General features: G+C 41.6%; 1 pseudogene; it reads left to right on the top strand.

Moving 5' to 3' along the window:
* The first annotated feature begins 21,909 nt into the window (after window positions 1-21,909).
* On the top strand, window positions 21,910-22,152 carry LOC127135515 (probable small nuclear ribonucleoprotein G; annotated as a pseudogene).
* The last annotated feature ends 920 nt before the right edge of the window (window positions 22,153-23,072 follow it).

Genomic DNA, 23,072 nt, shown 5'->3' on the forward strand with positions numbered 1-23,072 from the left:
CAACTCTAGGGCAAAGCTTCCCCACCTTTTTAGACCTTTCGTGCATCTCCGATCTTGTGGCATGTAGTCCGTTCTATTGCAAAGAGGTAACTGCCTAAGACTCGATTCAGCGAGTTGCGACACCTACTGCTAGGACGTGAACACATTGCCCACACTCCTTTGACACAACTGGTGTCTTCCTTTGTAAGTCCATGTTCAGATGGTCATCCCTATGTAGCCGAACTACGGCAACTCTGATTCTCATGTTCAGATGAGATACGTAGGCACAAGACGCGATGTCTTGCCGAGTTCTTTGTTTTTTGACTGACGACTAACAACTAATCCTTGGTTGCTTTTGCCCTCGTTGCGATTCTTTTCTCTTTCCCTCGTTGCGATCGAGACCTTCCCTTTCTCTTGCCCTAGTTGCAATCGAGACCCTTGTTCCCGTAGTTAGCTGAACTACGGCTTGCTCTGATTCTCATTCCAGATGAGATACATAGGCATATGACGTGATGTCTTAGCGAGCACACTACTCTTTAACCCATAGGTAGCCGAGCTACGAAGACTTTGATTCTCATATTCAGATGAGATACGTACGCAGTGGATGCGACATCCGTGCAAGTCATTTTCTTTTGACCCCTTCTTTTAGTAAATAGTACATTAGATAAACACACACCCTTTAGAAAAGAACAACAAGAGTGGATCCCGTAGAGTACTACGGATGCGTAGGGGTGCTAATACCTTCCCTTCGCATAATCGACTCCCGGACCCAAGATTTGGTTGCGAGACCTTGCCTTTTCATTTCCCTCCTTTGGGATAAATAACGCATGGTGGAGACTCTTCTGTCATTTCTTTTTTCGCCGGTTGTTTTTTTTCGCAGGTTGTGACAGCTGGCGACTCTGCTGGGGACCCAGTTTCCCTATGCGAGTCCCTCCTAGATTTTGTAGGTTTCTTGTTTGTTGGGTGTTTATTCTTTTGTACAGTTATTTATTTACCTGCTTTACCTTATTGCATTCATGTATATATGTTTGTTGTATCTTTGGGTTCTGTAGGTTGTTTGTTTGTTGGGGTGGGATGTTCTATGAGAGATAAGCCCACTACCCAGGCTTGAGCGTCACACAGGTTTTAGAGTGGATAGTCATGAGACTTGCGTAGTATGTTGCTACGTTAAGTCGTTCATGAAGACCCATATTGAGACGAGGTTTCTTTTGGATATATTATGTTCTATGGGTGTTCCATAATGACAGATGTTCCTTTAGAAATCGTCGACTCTGGTGACCATTTCTCGAGAACTCAGTCGAGGCCTCTCCTCCGAGACGCGTTTATGTTAGCTCTGGTGGGCGCATTCTCGCTGCTCAATCCGAGGACCCCGAGGCTGGGAACTTGCTTTAGGATGTCCTGTTGAGGGGAGTCAGTGGAGTTCTTTTGTCTTGTAATAATGCCAAACCTTCAGTGGTAAACGTATTATTCCCGACTGAAGGGCTGAAGTTGACAAACTTTTGTTCTTAGAACCTACCAGTGAGGGGCGAGCTAAATTCAGGAAACCTTAACTTTCAACCAACCCGGTTTTTTGGAGCAGAGCTTTGATCTTGTATTATATTCCTCAGTGGGTTTCTCTTCAGACAGTGCATCCTGACAGTGGTTCAAGCAGATACATCAGTCCTGATTTCCATGTCACTGCATTGCATCACATCATTTTGCATTCATATCATTTAACACATGTTTATCCATTTCTAGGGGTTTACATCTTCTTCTTGATTCCGGTCGGGGTTTTCTGGTTCTTTTAAGATGGGTATTGGCAGAAAGAGACATGTCGCCTACAAGTTCCCTGTGGTCTGATTGGAGCCCATTCAACAGTTGATGGAGTTAATGGATCATGGTTCTCTAGAAGGATTCCGGAAGGATTATGGTTTGATTCTCAGTTTCGTTACGGTTCTCTCCAAAGATCAACATGATGCTCTCTTTACACTGCTGCAGTTCTATGACCCTCCTTTGAGGTGTTTCACATTCTCGGATTATATTTTGATCCCTACTTTGGAGGAGGTTGTTATTCTTCAGTTCCGAGTTTCTGCCTGATCTCAGCATGGTTGCTTCAGCCACATATTTGGGGAAATCAGTCTTGAAGTCTAATATGTGTCCGAAGGGAGGAGTCAGTGGTTTTCATATGAGTTTCCTAGTGGGAGAAGCCAAGAAGAAGATTGAAGATGGTGATCAGAGGGGTTTCAATGCTGTGTTGGCTCTTTGTGTGTATGGGATTGTCATGTTCCCTAATGTTGCAAAATTTGTGGACGTAGACGCAATACGCCTCTTTGTGTTGGGTAATCCAGTACCGACCTTGTTGGGAGATTTCTTTCATTCAGTGCATCACAGGAATGAGAATAGAAGAGGAGGATTGGTGAATTATTGTGCACCTTTGTTTTATAAGTGGTTCAGTTCTCACCTACCCAAGTCAGGAGCGTTCATTGATCTCAAGGACTCGTTGAGTTCGTCGAAGAGACTAATGGGGATAAGAGCTAAAGATATTTCTTGGTGGTCAGATTGGAACTTGCTTCGGGCAGACATTATTCACAGTTGTGGGAACTTCCCGAATGTACCGTTGGTAGGAAGAAGAGGAGGAATAAACTATAATCCTTCTCTAGCAGTCAAACAGTTTGGATATGCTTTAAGAACTCCGCCTTTGGAAAAGGATGTGGAAGAATCTTTGTTTTTCCATTCTTCATCTGGTTTGATTGTATCCCGTAAGGCAGTTAAGGCATGGCTCAAGGTGATCAAAAGAGGAAGGACTATGCTTGGCAAGGGAGATTGCAGGGCTTACCCTCAGTATGAAGATTGGCTTCAGGGAAGAGTTGAAGAGTTTGGACTGCCGTTTCCTATTGAAGAACCTTTGTATCCACTTACTCCTGAGCAGTCAACAATGGTGAGCCGAGAGGAGTATGACAAATTGAAGAATGCCATGGAGGAGCTTCAAACTGAAAACTCGGAGTTGAGTGTGAAGTTGCAAGACTGTATGCATCTGTACCATGAAGCGAAATATCAGAAGGGGGAAGCTATCAAATTGCAAGAGGAAGCAGAGAAGAGATTAGCTGTGGAGGTGGACTTCTTCAGGAAGACAGACAAAGCCTTGGGGTCCTCCAGTTCTGAGTTGAGACGAGTCAAGCAGCAGTTAACAGATGCCCATGGTAAGTTAGCTGGTTGGCAAGAGCAATGGGATGCATTTTGCAGCTTCTCGGAAGGTCAAAGAGGAAGAGATGGTGGCCGAATTGACTGGTCAGATGGAGAAATTGAAAACTTTACTGAAGGAGAAGAACAATGAGCTTCTGTGCGCCCGTTCAACCAATGGTTACATCACAGATCAACTCGACAAAGCTCAAGAACAGATTGAAGAACTCAAGGTGCTGACGGGTTTGAAGAGGTCTAAGCTTGAAGAGGTATTCAGGGAGGATGATGGGAATTACTACATAGAGCACATCAACGAACTGGATGGGATTATTCACAAGAGAAATTTGCTTATCCGGCATTTGACAGAATCTCCAGGTCATCCTGACACGGTGGCATTACTGGCTGAAGTGAAGAGCAGTCCTTATGGGTTGTATACAAGAGGCTGATTCCTGATTTTTGTTCCTCTCTTTACTTGTTGTGTCTCTTTATTGCTTTATAGTGATGATCCATAGGCTTGTTGTGGGAATACTCTTTTGATGTACTGTTGGCCAAGGCCCTTCTCTTTGAACTCATGTGTATGATGGTTTTCTCTCTATTGCATCTTGATCTCAGAAGCTTATCCACGACTCGGTCTTCTTCCACCTTTTTATCTGATACGAGACTGAAATCAAGGGGTTAGAATACCCTTTGGAATTGATAAACATGTCATTGCATTTACATATTCATTTGCATGTCTTGCATAACAGGTACCGCTGCGATGTTCTCATATTATTTGGTGTCCCACTAGAAGGATAGCTGACTCAGGAATTCACCGGTATGGTACCCGCAGAAACCAGCAGAGAGTTATGGAGGGCCTACAAGCAGAACTCGCCGAGATGAGAATACGCATGAACCAATTCATGGATGTGGTCTAGGGGGTGGCTCAAGGGCAGCAAGAGCTCAGACAGATGATGTAGAGGAATTCTGCCACTAATCAACCAGAGACAGTAACTGATCCTCCAGTTGGAGAAGTTAACGGACCCAGTGGACCGGGGCCTGTCCCGATCCCACGTGCCAACCCTGATCAACAACCCATTCAGGATGACTAGGAGGATCAGTTCACCTTGATGAAGGAGGTCTTGGGCATGGGCCATGGCATGGACCCCATGTTTAGAAGACTGGAGGAAAGTCTGAAGGCTGTAGAAGGACAGAATACTCTGGGGGTCGATGTTGCTGACTTGGGGCTGGTCCTAGGCGTGAGGGTGCCACCGAAATTCAAAGTCCCAGTATTTGACAAATACAATGGCAGTTCTTGCTCGAAGACCCATGTGCAAGCCTACTTCCACAAGATGGTTGCATACTCCGATGACGAAAAGCTTCTCATGTATTTCTTCCAGGACAGCCTAGCTGGGGCATCCCTGGAATGGTATATGAGGCTGGACAGAGTCCACATCCGCTGCTGGAGAGACTTGGTTGAGGCCTTTGTTAAACAGTATCAGTACAACGCTGACATGGCGCCTGACAGAACTCAACTTCAGAATCTGTCTCTCAAAAGCAATGAGTGCTTCAGGGAATACGCTCAACGCTGGAGAGAAACAGCTTCCCGTGTTCAGCCTCAAATGCTGGAGAATGAAATGTCCAACATGTTCATGAACACTCTGCCCAGACCTTACTTGGAGTGTCTGGTGGGTTGCAACGCTTCCAACTTTGCTGATGTAGTCTCTACCGGTAAGAGGATGGAGAACTACTTGAAGACCTGCAAGATCCAGAATGGAGTTGGATCATCATCAGGGGTGAAGAAGTCGTTCATTATGGGGTAGAAGAGAAGAGAAGGGGATGTTAATGTTGTGTCTCCTTATCAGAACAGGGGTATCCGAAGGAACAATTTCCAGAACTATCATCAGCAACCGTATGTTGCGGCTGTGACCATTCCGGCTGCAGCACCAGTACAACAACAACAACCACAACGTCAACCAACTTAGTACCCACAACAGCAACAAGGTAACAGACCCACCTATCAACAGAGTCAAAAGGCGATGGACAGGCGTTTTGACACTCTTCCAATGTCGTACGCTCAGTTGCTTCCTAGCCTTCAACAGTTACAACTCGTGCAGTTACGCACTTTGGCTCCTCCTGTTGGTAGGCTTCCAGTAGGATATGATGCCAATGCTAGGTGTAACTTCCACTCTGGGGCACCTGGCCACAATATTGAGAACTGCAAAGCTTTTAAACACGTAGTTCAGGACCTAATAGACTCAAAGGCCATCAACTTTGCGCCGGCTCCCAATGTTGTCAACAATCCCATGCCGCAACATGGTGGTGCAAATGTTAATATGGTGGGAGAAGAAGCCAAGTACATCAAGGATGTGTTGAAACTGAAGACTCCGCTGTCGGAGATTAAAGACTGCTTGCTGAAGGCCGATGTTTTCCCCGGTTGTGGGAACGGTTGTTTGGGTTGTGCTACACAGAGCAAGGGTTGTTTGAAGCTGCAGCAGGGTATCCAGGCCTTGCTTGATAATGGTATCCTCCAGGTTGAAGACTTGTCTGTCCAAGAGACTGTTGAAGGGGTTGCTGAAGAGGTGTTTGAAGATGCTGCTGATGAATTCACAAATGTTGATCCTGTTGATTGTGTAATTCTCATTGATGTATTTAATGTTTCCAATGTTGTTGCTGATGTCCCAAACAATGTGGTTGATTCTGATGTAATTGAACTTGATTCAGATGTTTCGGATGTTTATGTTTCAATGAATAAGATTTCTGAGTATGACTGTGATGTTGCCACTATCACCATTTTCTACCCGACTGCTCAGATCAGTGTGCCAGAAGCGCAACCGGTACCACCAGTGCGACCATCCACTATGACCATCACGACCCCTAGTCCTTTACCTTTCACCAATGAAAGGGCCATTCCGTGGCATTATGGGGGGAGCGTGTACACGCACGATCATGGGGTGGAACAGCCACTGAAAGTAGAAGAGGTGCAGAAGTCTGAATTTGAGATGGAAATAAAAGATCCTGCAATGGACAATGTTGGTGGAATCGGGCGATTCACCAGGAGTGGTAGATTGTTCTCACCACCCGTCACCCAGATAATGCTGACACTGCCGCCAAGGCCAAAGGTAAGTAAGCTGTGAACGAGGGTACCTCTGCACCACAGGCTGGCTCTGAGCCTTCTTTCGCGAAGGATGTGGACGAGCTCTTAAGGATTATAAAGAAAAGCGACTACAAGGTAGTTGATCAATTGATTCAGACACCGTCCAAGATATCTATTCTCTCACTCCTGCTGTGTTCAGAGGCACACATGGAGGCACTTCTGAAGGTTCTTAATGATGCTTATGTGCCTCAGGAGATCTCAGTAAACCAACTAGAAGGGATCGTTGCAAATGTTCACGGAAGCAACGGGTTGGGTTTCACTGATTCTGACTTAACACCAGCTGGACGCAATCATAACAAGGCTTTGCACATCTCGATGGAATGCAAAGACACTGTGTTATCACATGTGCTGGTGGATACAGGTTCCTCTCTCAATGTGCTACCCAAGAGAGCCCTTTCAAGGTTAGAAGTAGATGTTGGTGTAAGCCCTAGAGGCCAATACTTTTTGGTACTTGTATCGAATTATTTATTAATAATAAAAGGCATTTTCTTTATTATGATTGATTAATAAAGTTCCTGGAATAGATAGTCTGTTTAATGTATTAAGTATGACTTAATCATGAGAACACATTGAACATAAGGACACTATTCTTAAAGTATCCATAGTCGAGCTTTAGTGTGAAGTGGGATAACATTAAAGCATTAAGACTATTATGTTTGTAGACTGATGCTCACATCTCATGGATCATGGATAAAGAGTTATCAAGACTTAAACATAGGTATGAATATTAGGAGTAATATTTATACCGGATTGACCCGCTATGAGAATACTATATAGAAAGTTATGCAAAGTGTCATAAGTTATTCTCATGGTGATAATGGTGTATACCACTCTTCGACCTGAAACCACTATGGATCCTAGATATGGAGTCGAGTGCTTTATTGCTGATCCAACGTTGTCCGTAACTGGATAACCATAAAGACAGTTGATGGGTATTCCACGAAGCATGTTGAGGGACATGAGTGACCTAGATGGAATTTGCCAATCCTGCATAACAGGATAAATGTCTATGGGCCCAATATTGAACTGGACAAGGATGACACGGTCTATGCCTTGTGTTCAATATAGACATAAGGGCAAAGGGGTAATTATACACATAAGTATTATCACAGAAGGATTTGTCAGATCACATGACATTTTCGTGTCTTGGGTAGCAGTGATGTGTTGCTAGATACCGCTCACTGTTTATTATGTTAAATACGTGATTTAATATAATTACCAATGCCGCGAAAACCTACAGGGTCACACACAAAGGACGGATTGATGAGAGATAGAGTAATTAAGGAATACCGTAAGGTACGGTGCCCTTAAGTGAATTATAGAACATTGTAAGGTACGGTGTACTTGAGTAGAATACGAAATATGGTAAGGTACCATGGGCTTAAGTGATTTTGGGCATATTATAAGATATGGGCCAAAATACACTTAAGTGGGCCTTTTAGCTTGAAGCCCACACAAGTGGTTCTATAAATAGAACCCTTGTGCAGAAGCATTGATTGCGGTTGCATTCTTTTCGTTTTCTCTCTCTCTCTCTCTCTCTCTCTCTCACTCAAAGCCTTCATTCATACCAGCTAGCACTGAGACTGAAGGAATCCGTTCGTGTGGACTGAGTAGAGACGTTGTCATCGTTCAACGTTCGTGATCGCTTCGTGGATCTGCATCAAAGGTTTTGATCGTCACAAGAGATCTGCACCAAAGGTTTCAATCGTCACAAGAGGTAAATATTCTATCACTGATCATGACCATTCGTAAGGATCTCTAAAGGAGAAAATTTTAATTTCCGCTGCGTTTTAGACCGCAATTCTCCTTCAGTAGAAGGTTTGGTCTTGAAGCCTTCTAATCTCATTGTGAGAGCCTTCGATGGTTCTAAGAGGTCGGTGTTTGGAGAGGTAGAATTGCCAATTCATATTGGATCACAAACCTTCAACACCGTCTTCTATGTGATGGATATCAGTCCCTCGTATAGCTGTCTGCTGAGTCGTCCTTGGATCCATGATGCTAGGGCAGTCTCTTCGACCCTACATCAAAAGATAAAATTCCCGGTCAACGGAAGAATTATCACCGTCTGTGGTGAGGAGGACATTCTGGTCAGTAACCTGTCTACATTCAAGTATGTAGTGGTAGAAGGTGAAATTCATGAGACCCTGTGTCAGGCCTTTGAGGCAGTTCAGATCAAGGACGCAGCTCCGGTGGAAGAGGTTAAAGCAGGTGCCTCTATCTCATCCTTCAAGCAGGCGCAGGCCTTGGTAAACTCAGGTGTTGCTCCCGGTTAGGGACGTCTGTTGGAGTTACCGACGAAAGAAGACAAGTTCGGGATTGGGTATCAGCCAACTTTGACTTCTACAACTTCAGCACCTCAGACTCGTTAGGGGCCGATTACTTTCTCCAGTGCTGGCATCATTCAGTATGGCCAGACCTCTACAATCAACGATGAAGATGGGGATAGTGATTGTGACATCGACAACTGGGTGCGTCCGAGGATCCCGGGTGAAGTCATCAACAATTGGTCTTCTGAAGAGATTGTCCAAGTCACTCTTCTGGAGGAGTAATTTTTCTTTGTTTATTCATGCATGTCCAAGTCTTACGTTCCGCCCAGGGCGTAATGACTCATTGTAGGGCTCATCTATGTGAATACCTGCATTGTTTATCATAAATGAAGGACGTATTTTTGCATTCAAAATATTTTTTCGCTGTTTTTCTATTTTTTGTAGTTTTCAAAAAAACCAAAAAAATCAAAATATATTTGGCAATGTTTTGTTTAGTTTTCACTTTTTTCACACTCATAAGCACATACCATCACTCATGCAGATGCACGTCACCGGATCCTATCGATAACGGTTCTGCTATGGCTCGCTTCGACTTTGAAAATCCAATCTTTCAAGCTGAAGAAGAGGGTGATGAAGACTGTGAACTCCCTGGAGAACTTGCCAGGCTGCTAAAACGGGAGGAAAAGATCATTCAACCGCATCAAGAGTCTACTGAAGTGATTAATCTTGGCACCGAGGACGTCAAGAAAGAAATCAAGATAGGGGCTGCTTTGGAAGATGATGTGAAGAAGGAGTTGATTGAATTGCTGCAAGAGTATGTTGACGTCTTTGCTTGGTCTTATCAGGACATGCCAGGGCTTGACACGGACATTGTGGTGCACCGTTTACCTCTCAAAGAGGATTGCCCGTCGGTCAAGCAGAAGCTCAGACGAACAAGACCAGAGATGGCTGTCAAGATAAAGGAGGAAGTGCAAAAGCAGTTGGATGCAGGATTTCTAGCAGTTACCAATTATCCGCCATGGGTCGCAAACATCGTTCTAGTACCTAAGAAGGATGGAAAGGTACGGATGTGTGTTGACTATCGAGATCTGAACAGAGCTAGTCCTAAAGATGATTTCCCATTACCTCACATTGATGTTTTGGTGGATAACACGGCTCAGTTCTCGGTATTCTCCTTCATGGATGGTTTTTCTGGCTATAATCAAATCAAGATGGCACCAGAAGACATGGAGAAGACAACTTTCATAACCCCATGGGGCACCTTTGCTACAAGGTGATGCCATTTGGTCTGAAAAATGCTGGGGCAACATATCAACGAGCTATGGTGACTCTTTTCCATGATATGATTCATCATGAAATTGAGGTTTATGTTGATGATATGATTGCCAAATCTCAGACAGAAGAAGAACATTTGTTGAATCTGCGAAAACTGTTTGAACGGTTAAGGAAATTCAAGCTGAGGCTTAATCCGAACAAGTGCACTTTCGGGGTGAGATCTGGAAAGCTGTTGGGTTTTATTGTTAGTGAAAAAGGGATTGAGGTGGATCCTGACAAGGTGAAAGCGATACAAGAAATGCCTGAGCCAAGAACAGAAAAACAAGTTTGTGGTTTCTTAGGGAGGTTGAACTACATTGCAAGGTTCATCTCTCACCTAATAGCCACGTGCGAGCCGATTTTCAAGTTGTTGAGAAAAGATCAGGCTATCAGGTGGAATGATGATTGTCAGAGAGCTTTCGAAAAGATAAAGGAGTATTTACAGAATCCTCCAATCCTTATGCCTCCAGTCCCAGGGAGACCGCTGATTATGTACTTGACAGTACTAGACAATTCGATGGGTTGTGTTCTCGGTCAACACGACGAGACAGGTAGGAAAGAGCATGCCATATACTACCTGAGTAAGAAATTCACAGACTGCGAGTCGAGGTACTCAATGCTTGAGAAGACATGTTGTGCACTTGCATGGGCTGCTAAGCGATTGAGACAATACATGTTGACTCACACAACCTTACTGATCTCCAAGATGGATCCAGTCAAGTATATATTTGAGAAGCCAACTCTCACCGGAAGGGTCGCTCGTTGGCAAATGGTACTGACAGAGTACGACATCCAGTATACATCCCAGAAAGCCATCAAAGGGAGTATTCTGTCAGACTATCTTGCTCAACAACCGATTGAAGACTATGAGCCGATGAAGTTTGATTTTCCAGATGAAGACATCATGTTCCTCAAGATGAAAGACTGTGAAGAGCCAGTTGTTGGGGAGGGACCTGATCCAGATGAAAAGTGGACTTTAATGTTTGATGGGGCCGTCAATGCCAAAGGAAGTGGAATTGGTGCTGTCATTACCACTCCGAAAGGTGCCCACATGCCTTTCACCGCTCGCCTGACTTTCGAGTGCACCAATAACGAAGCTGAGTATGAGGCCTGCATCTTGGGTATTGAGCAAGCCATTGATTTGAGAATCAAGACTTTGGACATCTTCAGAGATTCAGCTCTGGTGATCAATCAAGTGAACGGTGATTGGAATACTCTCCAGCCTACTCTGGTCCCTTACAGAGATTACACGAGAAGACTATTGACTTTCTTCACAACAGTAAAGCTATATCATATACCTCGTGACGAGAACCAGATGGCAGATGCTCTTACTACTCTATCTTCCATGATCAAGGTGATTCGGTGGAACCATGCTCCCTGGATCGATGTTATGCGCCTTGATAGGGCCGCGTATGTGTTTGTTGCTGAATTGGTAGTTGATGACAAGCCCTGGTATCACGACATCAAGTGCTTTCTGAAGAATCAAGAGTACCCTGCAGGGGCATCCAACAATGACAGAAAGACTTTTAGAAGATTGGCAGGCAGCTTCTTCTTGAGCAAAGACGACGTGGTGTATAAGAGGAACTTTAACATTGTTTTGCTCAGATGCGTGGATAGACACGAAGCGGACATGTTAATGCAGGAAGTTCATGAAGGCTCCTTTGATTGTTTCAAATATGCTCGGAAGTGTCATAAATGCCAGATTTATGTTGATAAGGTCATGTGCCGCCCAATCCTCTGAATGTGATGTCTTCGCCGTGGCCGTTTGCTATGTGGGGCATTGATATGATTGGAAATATTGAGCCGACTGCCTCCAATGGGCATCGCTTCATCCTTGTTGCCATCGACTATTTCACCAAGTGGGTCGAAGCAGCGTCATTTGCAAATGTCACCAGACATGTGGTTGCCCGATTCATTAAGAAAGAAATCATTTATCGTTATGGGGTTCCCGAAAGAATCATTACTGATAATGGTTCTAATCTCAATAACAAAATGATGAAGGAGTTATGCCAGAACTTCAACATTCAGCATCATAATCTTCCCCTTATCGTCCTAAGATGAACGGTGTTGTTGAGGCAGCAAATAAGAACATAAAGAAGATTGTGCAGAAGATGGTCGTGACGCACAGAGATTGGCATGAGATGCTACCCTTCGCCTTGCATGGGTACCGTACTTCAATACGTACATCGACCGGGGCAACCCCTTACTCCCTCGTGTATGGTATGGAAGCAGTCCTACCTGTTGAAGTGGAGATTCCTTCTCTAAGAGTCCTGCTGGATGCCAAGTTAGATGAAGCTGAATGGATTCGAACAAGGTTCAACGAGTTAAGTCTTATCAAAGAGAAGAGAATGGAAGTCATTTGTCATGGGCAGTTGTATCAGAGTCGGATGAAGAGAGCCTTTGATCGGAAAGTGCGTCCTCGGTGTTTCCAAGTCGGAGATTTGGTGTTGAAAAGGATCCTTCCTCCTCAGACAGATCACAGGGGCAAGTGGACTCCTAACTATGATGGACCATATATTGTCACCAAGATTTTTTATGGTGGAGCCTTAATGCTTGCAACTATGGATGGTGAAGACTTCACTTCCCCTGTGAACTCAGATGTAGTTAAAAAATACTTTGCATAAAGTAGACCCGCTGGACAGTAAAAAGAATAGTCCAGGCAAAAAATGGGCATCCCGGCGAACCAAGAAAATGAAAAAAAGGTTTGGGAAAAAGTTAGGGATTAAAAATGAAAAGATTGTACACCCGGTAAGTTGAAAACCTGAAAAGGCAACTTAGGCAAAAATGAGTATTCCGGTGGATTGAAAACCCGAAAGGGAAATCCAGGAAAAAGTTAGGGATTAAGCGAATGACTGCGTTCTGAGTAGTTCTGAATCTCATCTCGTGTCGATAACTGGAAATTTTTGAAGGATAGGAAACAGTCCAATCACCCTTTTCAGAAAGCTGATCATCTGGAGGGTCTTGAAGATGAGCGAGTCATAGCAGAATTGGAACCCGATAGAAATCCATTTCACTTTGCCATTAGATTAATTTCTGTTTTTATCTTTTGTGCGATTACCTCTTTCTAGGGATTGCTTCCTGATGTAAATGCCTATTCAGAGGCCATTCAATCAATAAAATCATGTTATTCAGCATATCTTTGTGTTCACTTTCATTTTACTGATTTATTTGCAAAAATGACGTCCAATTTTTGATAAACATTGCATCATGAAACATAAGAGCTTTACAGGTACATGCTTACTAAACATTTAAAATTGCTGCAAATTTTAAGTGCTTTGGATCGTCTATTCAAAACAGGAACACTCGGGGCATTTCCTTAAGGTTCCCAGCAGATGATTGCGGATGTTTTCCTTTAACAGTTGGTATTAGGTATCTTACCCTTGCAGAGCTGGTCCGAGCATTGGATTCTTCAATCCCCAGCAGTTTCTCACTACTGTGCTCCCCCAAGCGGTTGTTTCAGACTATACACTCCCCAGTAGAGTTGACAGTGCCAGACTGTATATCCCCAGCGGAGTTGACAGTGCCAGACTGTATCTTCCCAACAGAAGCGACCGCTCCTCAGAGATCGATGCCAGATCGATGATCTCGATGTAAGACCCATGGTCTTTTTTCCCTTGAAGCAGAATCTCGGTACCGCATCGATGTTTGCTTCCCCTGTCGAGTCGTCTCTCTCGCAGATTTTGGTCGCCAGAACCACCGTCGCTTTCCTCGGCAGCAACTTTCAGTGTCATTCTCTCTCCAGTCAGAGTCTCGGTATTTTGTTATTGCCTGAACACCGCGTGGCCGATCATTTCCCCACAGAGTTCATTGTGCTGTGTATCTCCAACAGCATTGCCTGGGTCCAGAAGATTGTGATCATCTCCCCAGCAGATTCCTTGCCTCGGCTTGGCATTCTCCCCAGCATTTCGCATCCCTTGCATGTAGAATCATATTGCATTGCATCCTCCCAAATCGCGCAGCATTTCCATTTTCATGGAGCATTACGCCATCGAAAAATTCAAACATACGCATGTACACATAAGACATTCTCGGTATCCCAAGTGATAAACCAGAAGCTTGTTTCCAGTACTCAGACTGAAGGTTGTTCATGACTTATTATCCCCAGCATAGGTCATTGGCCCACGTGCCGTCTCAATTATCATTTTCCCTATTTCTGCCGATGCTGACGGGCATGAAAGTTTTTCCGGTATTCAGACCGAAGTGGCATTCAGGCCAATTTTTCGATATTCAAATCGAAGAAGTTTCCGACATTCAGGTCGATGCAACTTGTGGCATTCAGGTCAGTTTCTGGTATTCAGACCGAAGTGGCATTCAGGCCAATTTTCTGGTATTTAGACCAAAGTGGCATTCAGACCAGTTTTTTCCGATATTCAAACCGAAGTGGCATTCAGGCCAGTTTTTCCGGTGTTCAGACCGAAGTGGCATTCAGGCCAGTTTTCTGATGTTCAGATCGAAGAAGTTTCTGACGTTCAGGTCGATGCAACTTGTGGCATTCAGGCCAATTTCCGGTGTTCAGACCGAAGTGGCATTCAGGCCAATTTCCCGGTATTCAGACCGATGTTAATAATCCAAAATCTTTCGATGCTCAGATCGAAGTCATTTCCAGTATTCAGACTGATGAGCGGCATTCAGGCCATGGTTATTTCTCTGTTACCATTTATTTTGGTATTCAGAGTAACATTCTTTTTTTCGGTGTTCAGACCGATTCTCACCGTACCAGACGGATTCTTGTTCAAAACCACCTCTTTTCCGATTCTGACAAGCATTATTACTTCATATTTCACTTCAGTGTAAATTTCCGGGTTTTTTATATTCAATCCCTTGATACCTCAAAAGTGCGAAAGCCGTTACTATCTTCCTTTCGGGTCTCCAGTTGATTGAATAGGGGCAGCTGTAATACCCCAAAATTTACCCTTCTTTTTTTCTTGGAAGCATGGGATTGTGTTTCACATTGCATTAGCATCATACTAGGTCATACTCATTGCATACTGCATCAGTGACTTGGGAAATTAGGGTTTGATTGATCACTCCTTAATAGAAGGAGCCCACACAAGGCAAGACTGAGAATTGAACTTAATTTTCTATGTATACAAGTCACAAGGGTCTCAAGGAGTTCCAAGTGTCTTATGGTGGTCTATAGTTCATCAATGGAAGATTCAAAGCTCTCAGAGTGTGCATATGGATATAATCAGAAATCAAGGTTTCATGGCTATCTGCAATAGGCAAGGTTTGGTTGGAAGTGAAGGGGCTCATTCATGTCATTATTAGAGAGGCATCTTGTCCTAGGAAGATTCATAATCATCTCGCAAAGATCCATTGGCAATCAGTGCAATCAGTTCCTGATCATTTTGCCCTAAAACTAGGGTTTGGTACAAAATCGGTTTATTTTTGATTCCTTGGGTGAAACTCTTTTCCATGGCCCTCCATATTTCCACAAGGATTTACATACAAAAAATCAGCTCTTTATTTGAGCGAGAGGTGCTTCAATTGATCAATGGAATCGGGAATCAGACAGTTTGGGAAAAGTCAACTGTGGGGCCAGAAAAGTCAACTCCTGACATTTTGAAAGTGGAATCTCAAAATTCATGCTTAAGGGAGCCTACATGTGAAATTTGATCAAGGTTGGATCATGGATTCATCATTTAATCAGGAGTTGGAAAAGTTACCAAATTTGGAAATAATTGACTTTCCATTTAGGGCAAGTTTTTATGGTTTTTGCACCCACTTAAAGCCCATTTTTCATCAAGATTCAAGCTCCATTTGAAATTGTCTCCAACATGAAAGTAGTTCCTCTTGTTCCAAGATTTCTAGAGATATAAAGTTTGTTTCATTTGGATTAAAATTGAGAAAGTTATGCTTGGTCAAAGTAAGACATTATTTTAGGACACTTCGAAAATTTTCTAAGTCCAAAATCTTCAAGATTTGTCAAGACTTATGGGCCAGATTTCTTGCCATTCAAGGCATCTTTTGAAAATACTTTCTTCATGACAGTTGTACCTTGCTATGCCCTCTTTCACATCCTTTTGGAATCATCCCATTTGGATCATTGGTTTGAAAGATACACTCATCTAAAGTTGGTATCATAGACTGAATTTTTTGACAGCATTTAGGCCAAACTGGCCCAACCATTTTGCAGCTATGGAACCTGAACTTTATGGCCATTTTCACCTCTTTCCACTCATCATTTCAACTTCTGTATAACATAAAAAATGTTAAGCTCCATTCCCTCTTTCTACTGTTTGCATTGGCTTGTCATTTGGTCGTGTATTCATCAAGTTACAAAGTCTTAAAGTCACCCTGTTGGACTTATTTCCATGTCATGCTGCATAAACCAACCAGCCCTTGCATTTCCTCATTTGGCCATTTGCTTTTGGTCTCACTCACTTAAGTTTTTCTACAATTAGAGTTTACTCATACACCTCACTTTTACACATTTTTTGTTCATTATGCACATAATCAAAGCCAAACACTTTAAGCCCATTTTAAACATTTCAAACCCTACATATTTAAACATCAAAAACCCTAATCTGAAGTAGTGGCGGCTGCTGTATTTTCAAAGGAGGCAAGGCAAGCAAAAGTTCCATTTCCATTTCACAAGTTCCTCAAGCACAAGCATCAAAATAGCATATCTTCTCTTTCCATTTCCTCTAAACCAAGGGGCAGTGGACCTTGCATCCACTAGGTAAACATGTTATCACTCTCTTCCATGCTCATGCTATGCTTGCTCATCATATTTTTTTCCATGTTCATTTCAGGCTTACCATCCATACTTCATGTTATTTTTCATTTATGCCATGCTTGTTCCATGCTTATTTTTCATGTTGTTATTGTGCCATGCTTGTCCATGAAGCCCTCACCATGAGTCATTGCTTTAAGTTGGAAGTTTGTAACATTGAATTTTTGTTGTATCCATGTGCATGAGCCCCCCTTGTTATTCACTTTTCTACATGCTAAAGCCATTATTTTCAATGAAACAAGATACCATTGTGTTCTACTCGTTTCAAACTTAAACTTTGCTTTTTACATCATCTCATTTGGAGCCCTGTAGCATGAGATATTTCGATTGGAAGTTGGAAAAAAAAATTCTGCCATGGCCGCGTTTCACATGCTGCATGTTTTTATTTTGTTTATGTTGCATGAAGACGTCCACGTGTCATCGCCTGGACTGTCTGATCGCGCGCGCTTCAATCATCCTGACCGTCCGCCTTGCTTTTGTCTTTTAGTGTGTTTAAATGAGCCTTGACCGATTGAGGCAATGTGACATGTTTATTTAAATGAAACATTTTATTTAATGTCACATGTTAATTAATTTCGTGGACTAGGCTTGGTGCGCTCAGATGCTATCCACCCCCCCCCCCCCCCCACATTCAGGCCCATTAATTATTCTATTTCCACATTCATTTTCATTTCCTTTTTTAAATTCATTTTATTTTTTCTGTTTTGCTTTTTAATTAATAAAAATATTTTATTTGTTCATAAAAATACCAAAAAATATTTTTTACTATCCTTAATGTTTTATTTAATTTTTATTTTCATATTTTATTTAATGTTAATATTTTATTTTAATTATTTATTTCAAATGGCTCATTTTAATACACCTGTTTTTATTAATTTTATTTTCATAGCTTAAATTTGTTTTTAACTTCTGATTTTTGGGATGAGGGTTGACTAATGTCTCATGGTCAACCTGACCTTTTATTGGAATTTTATTTCCTATTTTTAATTTATTTTGGATTTATTTTTGACCTAGTTTGCTTGGTTGACTTTTCATTTGACTTTTGTTTTGATTCAATTAATTCAATAACCAATTTTCATTATTTTTGAAATCTTTTTGGGGGATGATGATGTCCTGACCCCACCTTAGTTAGTTTAATTTTTCATAATTTTATTGATTAATTTACTATTTATTCCATAATTTTTAAGTTGACTTGACTTTACAGTTGACTTTTCTATGATTGATGTTTAACTTAGGGATTGCTTAAGGCAATTGAAGAGATCTTTTGATTCTCCCTTGTTCATCTCATAGGCCATGTATTAGAGGCCTCTCATCTTGATTTTATTTGATCCTCGCATCATTTCCCGATTAAATTATTCATTGATCCTTTGTGTGCATAATTTCACCTGTCTGATTCATTTGATATTTTTTATACTTGTTTCTTTCATCCATGCTTCTATTGTTTGATTGCTTAACATGTTTATACTTTTCATACATTGTCTAATGCTCATTCATTTCATTCTTTGATTATTTGATTTGATCATATACCTGTTTATTTGTCTTATTGATTGATATTTGTGGCCTACTTGTATGTTGTATGAGGCATATATTTTTATTGCTTGATTGCCATGAACAACCCCCATTCATAACAAATGTATCCCTCTCCCATGAAGTGTATAATGTTTATTCTTTCATTCTTTATTCATCTGTTAATACAAGAACTAAAACAAACATCCGATAACCATTTCAAAACAAGATCAAAACCTCGATCCAAAGTCGAGTAATCATTTTCAAAACTTAACAGAACCATCACGTATTCATTCTTCCTTTTGTAAGTCGATTGCTTCATGCATCGCCATTTCTCTTGTAAGTCGATTGCTTCAGGCATCGCCATCTACCACCTGTAAGTCGATTGCTTCATGCATCGCCATCTACCCTTTACCCCATTCCTTTCCTTGCTCCATTCGTTGATTCTTGTTCTGTTTAGGTAGCACCCATTAGGTAGAACCTTTTGTATGATAACATAGGTAGGATTTCCATATCCTTTTGTATGGTAACATAGGTAGAATTCCCTCATTCCTTTGTATGATAACATAGGTAGAATTCCCTTATTCTTTTGTATGATAACATAGGTAGAATTCCCTTTTTTCCTTTGTATGATAACATAGGTAGAATTCCCATATTTTTTTGTATGATAACATAGGTAGAATCCCTTCATTCTCTTGTATGATAACATAGGTAGAATTCCCTTATTTCTTTACATGCTAACATTAGGTTGATGTTACCATTTGTAAATCCTAACACTTAAGTCCACATTGCATGACAACTCTAGGGCAGAGCTTCCCCACCTTTTTAGACCTTTCGTGCGTCTCCGATCTTGTGGCATGTATTCCGTTCTATTGCAAAGAGGTAACTGCCTAAGACTCGATTCAGCGAGCTGCGACACCTACTGCTAGGACGTGAACACATTGCCCACTCTCCTTTGACACAACTGGTGTCTTCCTTTGTAAGTCCATGTTCAGATGGCAATCCCTATGTAGCCGAACTACGGCAACTCTGATTCTCATGTTCAGATGAGATACGTAGGCACAAGACGCGATGTCTTGCCGAGTTCTTTGTTTTTTGACTGACGACTAACAACTAATCCTTGGTTGCTTTTGCCCTCGTTGCGATTCTTTTCTCTTTCCCTCGTTGCGATCGAGACCTTCCCTTTCTCTTGCCCTAGTTGCAATCGAGACCCTTGTTCCCGTAGTTAGCTGAACTACGGCTTGCTCTGATTCTCATTCTAGATGAGATACGTAGGTATAAGACGCGATGTCTTAGCGAGCACACTACTCTTTAACCCATAGGTAGCCGAGCTACGAAGACTCTGATTCTCATATTCAGATGAGATACATATGCAGTGGATGCGACATCAGTGCGAGTCATTTTCTTTTGACCCCCTCTTTTAGTAAATAGTACATTAGATAAACACACACCCTTTAGACAAGAACAACAAGAGTGGATCCCGTAGAGTACTACGGATGCGTAGGGGTGCTAATACCTTCCCTTCGCATAATCGACTCCCGAACCCAAGATTTGGTTGCGAGACCTTGTCTTTTCCTTTCCTTTCTCCAGGTTTACTTCAAGCGTTTCCTTTCCCTCCTTTGGGATAAATAACGCACGGTGGCGACTCTTCTGTCATTTCTTTTTTCGTCGATTGTTTTTTTCGCAGGTTGCGACAACCAGCATCTATCAAATCCAGTTGTAACTGGTATCCTTTTAAAGTCTGGTCGTCACCAACATCTGTCAGATCCAGTTGTAACTGGTATCCTTTTAAAGTCTGGTTGTCACCAGCATCTGTCAAGTCCAGTTGTAACTGGTATCCTTTTAAAGTCTGGTTGTCACCAGCATCTGTCAAGTCCAATTGGAACTGGTATCCTTTAAAGCCTGGTTATCACCAGCATCTGTCAAATCCATCTATAAATGGTATCTTTAAGTATGGTCGTCACCAGTCCCTTGAAGTCCAGTTCTAACCGACACTAATTTGTTTAAGGATGGTTGTAACCTATGTTTATGGTATAAGTCCAATTGTTGTTGGCACCTACAGAGAGTTTCGTCCTTTTGGCCCTGGTGCTTCCTAGAAAGTTATCATTTTTGACTCTTTCAGCGACAGTATTTTCCAAAAAAAGTGATCGGATGATTTTCTTGTGAGAAATCTCCGGATTTTGTCAAGAATGTTCAAGTTGTCATCAGGTCATGTATGAATTTGTTGGTATTTTCTTTGAGTTTTTCAATGTTACCAGGTCATGTTTGAACCTACTGTCAAAACTTCTTGATATTCCCCAGCATTGTCAGGTCATGTATGAACCTCTTGCTGAACTTTTTATTCCAGTATTACCAGGTCATGTCTGAACCTGTTTTGAAGAACCCTTTTCTTTGATTATTCTAGTGTTGTCAGGTCATGTATGAACCTGTTGTAGGAATTTTCCTAAAAGTAGATAAAATATTCAAGTTATTAGTGAGTCATGTGTGAACATGCTGACGAAATCTCTGGTATTCTAAGTGTCGTTTATCGGCTTTCATTTTTTAGTATTCCTCAGTGTGTGTCTGACTCTCCAGCAGGATTGTCATCCCCAACGAGTTATTCCACTCTATTTGTCTGTTTCCTTGTGGGCCATCAATTTTCCCCACAAATTGGCTTGTCTGGCATAACATATCTTGTTAAGGGTTCACCATGTCCTTAACAGATAACTTCAGAAATAAAGAGTCCATCACCCATGCATATCATATCATATCGTAGCATTTTCATTTTTCAGGATCAAAATCTGGGTCTCCATAGTATTTAACCATCCCCCACTGTGATCTAATGAAGAGGTGCCGCTTCATATTTCCTCTGGTTAAGGATGTTTAAATAGGGGCAACTGTCATACCCTGATTTTGGTCCTGAAAATTTTCCCAACCAATCATTCATTTGCATTTCTCCTCATGACCATTTCATCTGTTCATAAGACTATCGACCTACGTTTGTTGTTTAGACATTGCCACCACTTGCTGTTCCATACGTTTAGATTTTTACCTTTTCATTTGGCTTTAGATATTTGATCTCTTTTGACAGAATCAGGTGGAATCTCATGACTTTCAATCTTATGTCTAGATTCAATCCATGTTTTGTCTCCCTCGTAAGACATCGTTCACCCATCTTTCAAGTTAATCACTTATGTGTTCATTCACATTCCATTGTCGTGTTCCTAGTCCTCACTCACTTCTAATGAATTTCTATGCCATGTACAAACTTTACATTAATTCAATCATTCATATTCATTTTTTATTTCATTAGAGATTCAAAAATTCCACACATATCTCTCTATCCATATTCATACTCTCCATTTCATGTTTAAATTCTTCATTTCATATTGGAAGATTTTCCATTCATTCGTGTTTAAATATTTCCACATAATCATTCATATTCCAATCATTCATTCATGACCAAGGACCTTCTCACATTCATTCAATCATAGTCATTCATTCGCACGGTATGTGATTAGTTCATAATGTTTAAGTATCATCACATGAATTCATGAGGTGTCTAAGACATGAAGAGAGATTTTCGTTTTTTCTAAAAAAAAGGGAAAATAATTCTCATTCCCATCAAGTGTCACATTCATTTTGAATCATAAAATTATACGAAAAATACATAATTGGCAATTTGGCATTTTCAATTGCAAAGTTCATACAGAAAGGGGTGTCGTTTATCAACTATTACATGAATCATGATGGAACAAATTTTGGAAGAATATTGCGGTTTAGTTCCCTTCTAATCATCGTCTTCTTTTTGCATCCTCTCATCTTCACTCTTCACCATGAGCGGGTTAGGCCAACCACCGGATTTGAAGAAGTACACGGACAGATAGCTTCAAATCAAACTAAATGTAAGTCGCATGATTGTTGGTACTCCCCGTGGCTTTGACCAGTTTATGAATTTGGTTGTTGATAATACTGTGGAGGTGAATGACAATGAGAAAGATGACATAGGGATGGTGGTAATCAGAGGAATTAGTGTGGTAACTGTAGAGGCATTTGAACCAGTAAACATAAGCATCTGATTTACGTTTCTTGTAAACATTTATAAGTGAATAGTAAGGATAAAGTTGCAACAGATACCTGTTACTGCTGGGTATGAAACGTAACTGGGAATCTTAGTATGGAATTATGTTCCTGGTTTACTGTCAATCCAAGATAAATTCAGTGTTTATCAAGCAGTCAGAGAAGCGAATACAATGCTCTTGCTGCCAAAGAGACATTGTGCTTGCCGGCGTCATCCAAAAACTCGGCACGGCGTATTGCATTCTCCTACAAAAAAGTGGTTTATCTTAAGTCAGCAAAGTAACACAAGACACACAACAGTCAATACCCAAAAACCAAAAATCAAAAGGAGATTCAACTCAAGCCATTGGAAGCAAGGGAATAAAGGGCCTCAAGTGTGGAGTTGATAGCTTCTGATGATCAGTTTTGTTTTGCTCATGCTCGAATCATTATCCCTTCTTGGTCACGTTTCACTGCAGTAAAAATCACCATAACTTGGTAAGGCATTAAAAGTTCACAAGCAACAAAAATGAAACATTTTCACAGAAGAAGGTACATGGTACAAGTTACATTTTTCAGAACAAACATTAAAATAGGGTAGACAAACTGGTAGCACCACAAGCATTTCCAAGTCCAATATCCTTTTGATCTCAGCGGCCCATTCGAAACCCTAGCAGGATGAATATAAAAGGGAGAACTTTCTCCTCATTGGGGCGGCCGATACTTTTCATGAGACAAAAATCAGATAGAGAGAAAAAACCCTAAGATCTTCCTTCGACGGTGAAACGGCAAAAACCCTAACGAAAAAAAGTGAACAGAGAGAATATGAAACCTTTTCACTTTTGCGAGAAGAGAACACACACAGAGTTCAATTGAAAATCTGCCAAGGCGAGCTTAGTTCCGGAGCACACCTCCGCCGGGAGAAGTCGTTGGACAAGAA

This window comes from Lathyrus oleraceus, chromosome 4, assembly GCF_024323335.1.
Source record: "Lathyrus oleraceus cultivar Zhongwan6 chromosome 4, CAAS_Psat_ZW6_1.0, whole genome shotgun sequence".
In the NCBI taxonomy this organism is placed as follows: domain Eukaryota; kingdom Viridiplantae; phylum Streptophyta; class Magnoliopsida; order Fabales; family Fabaceae; genus Lathyrus; species Lathyrus oleraceus.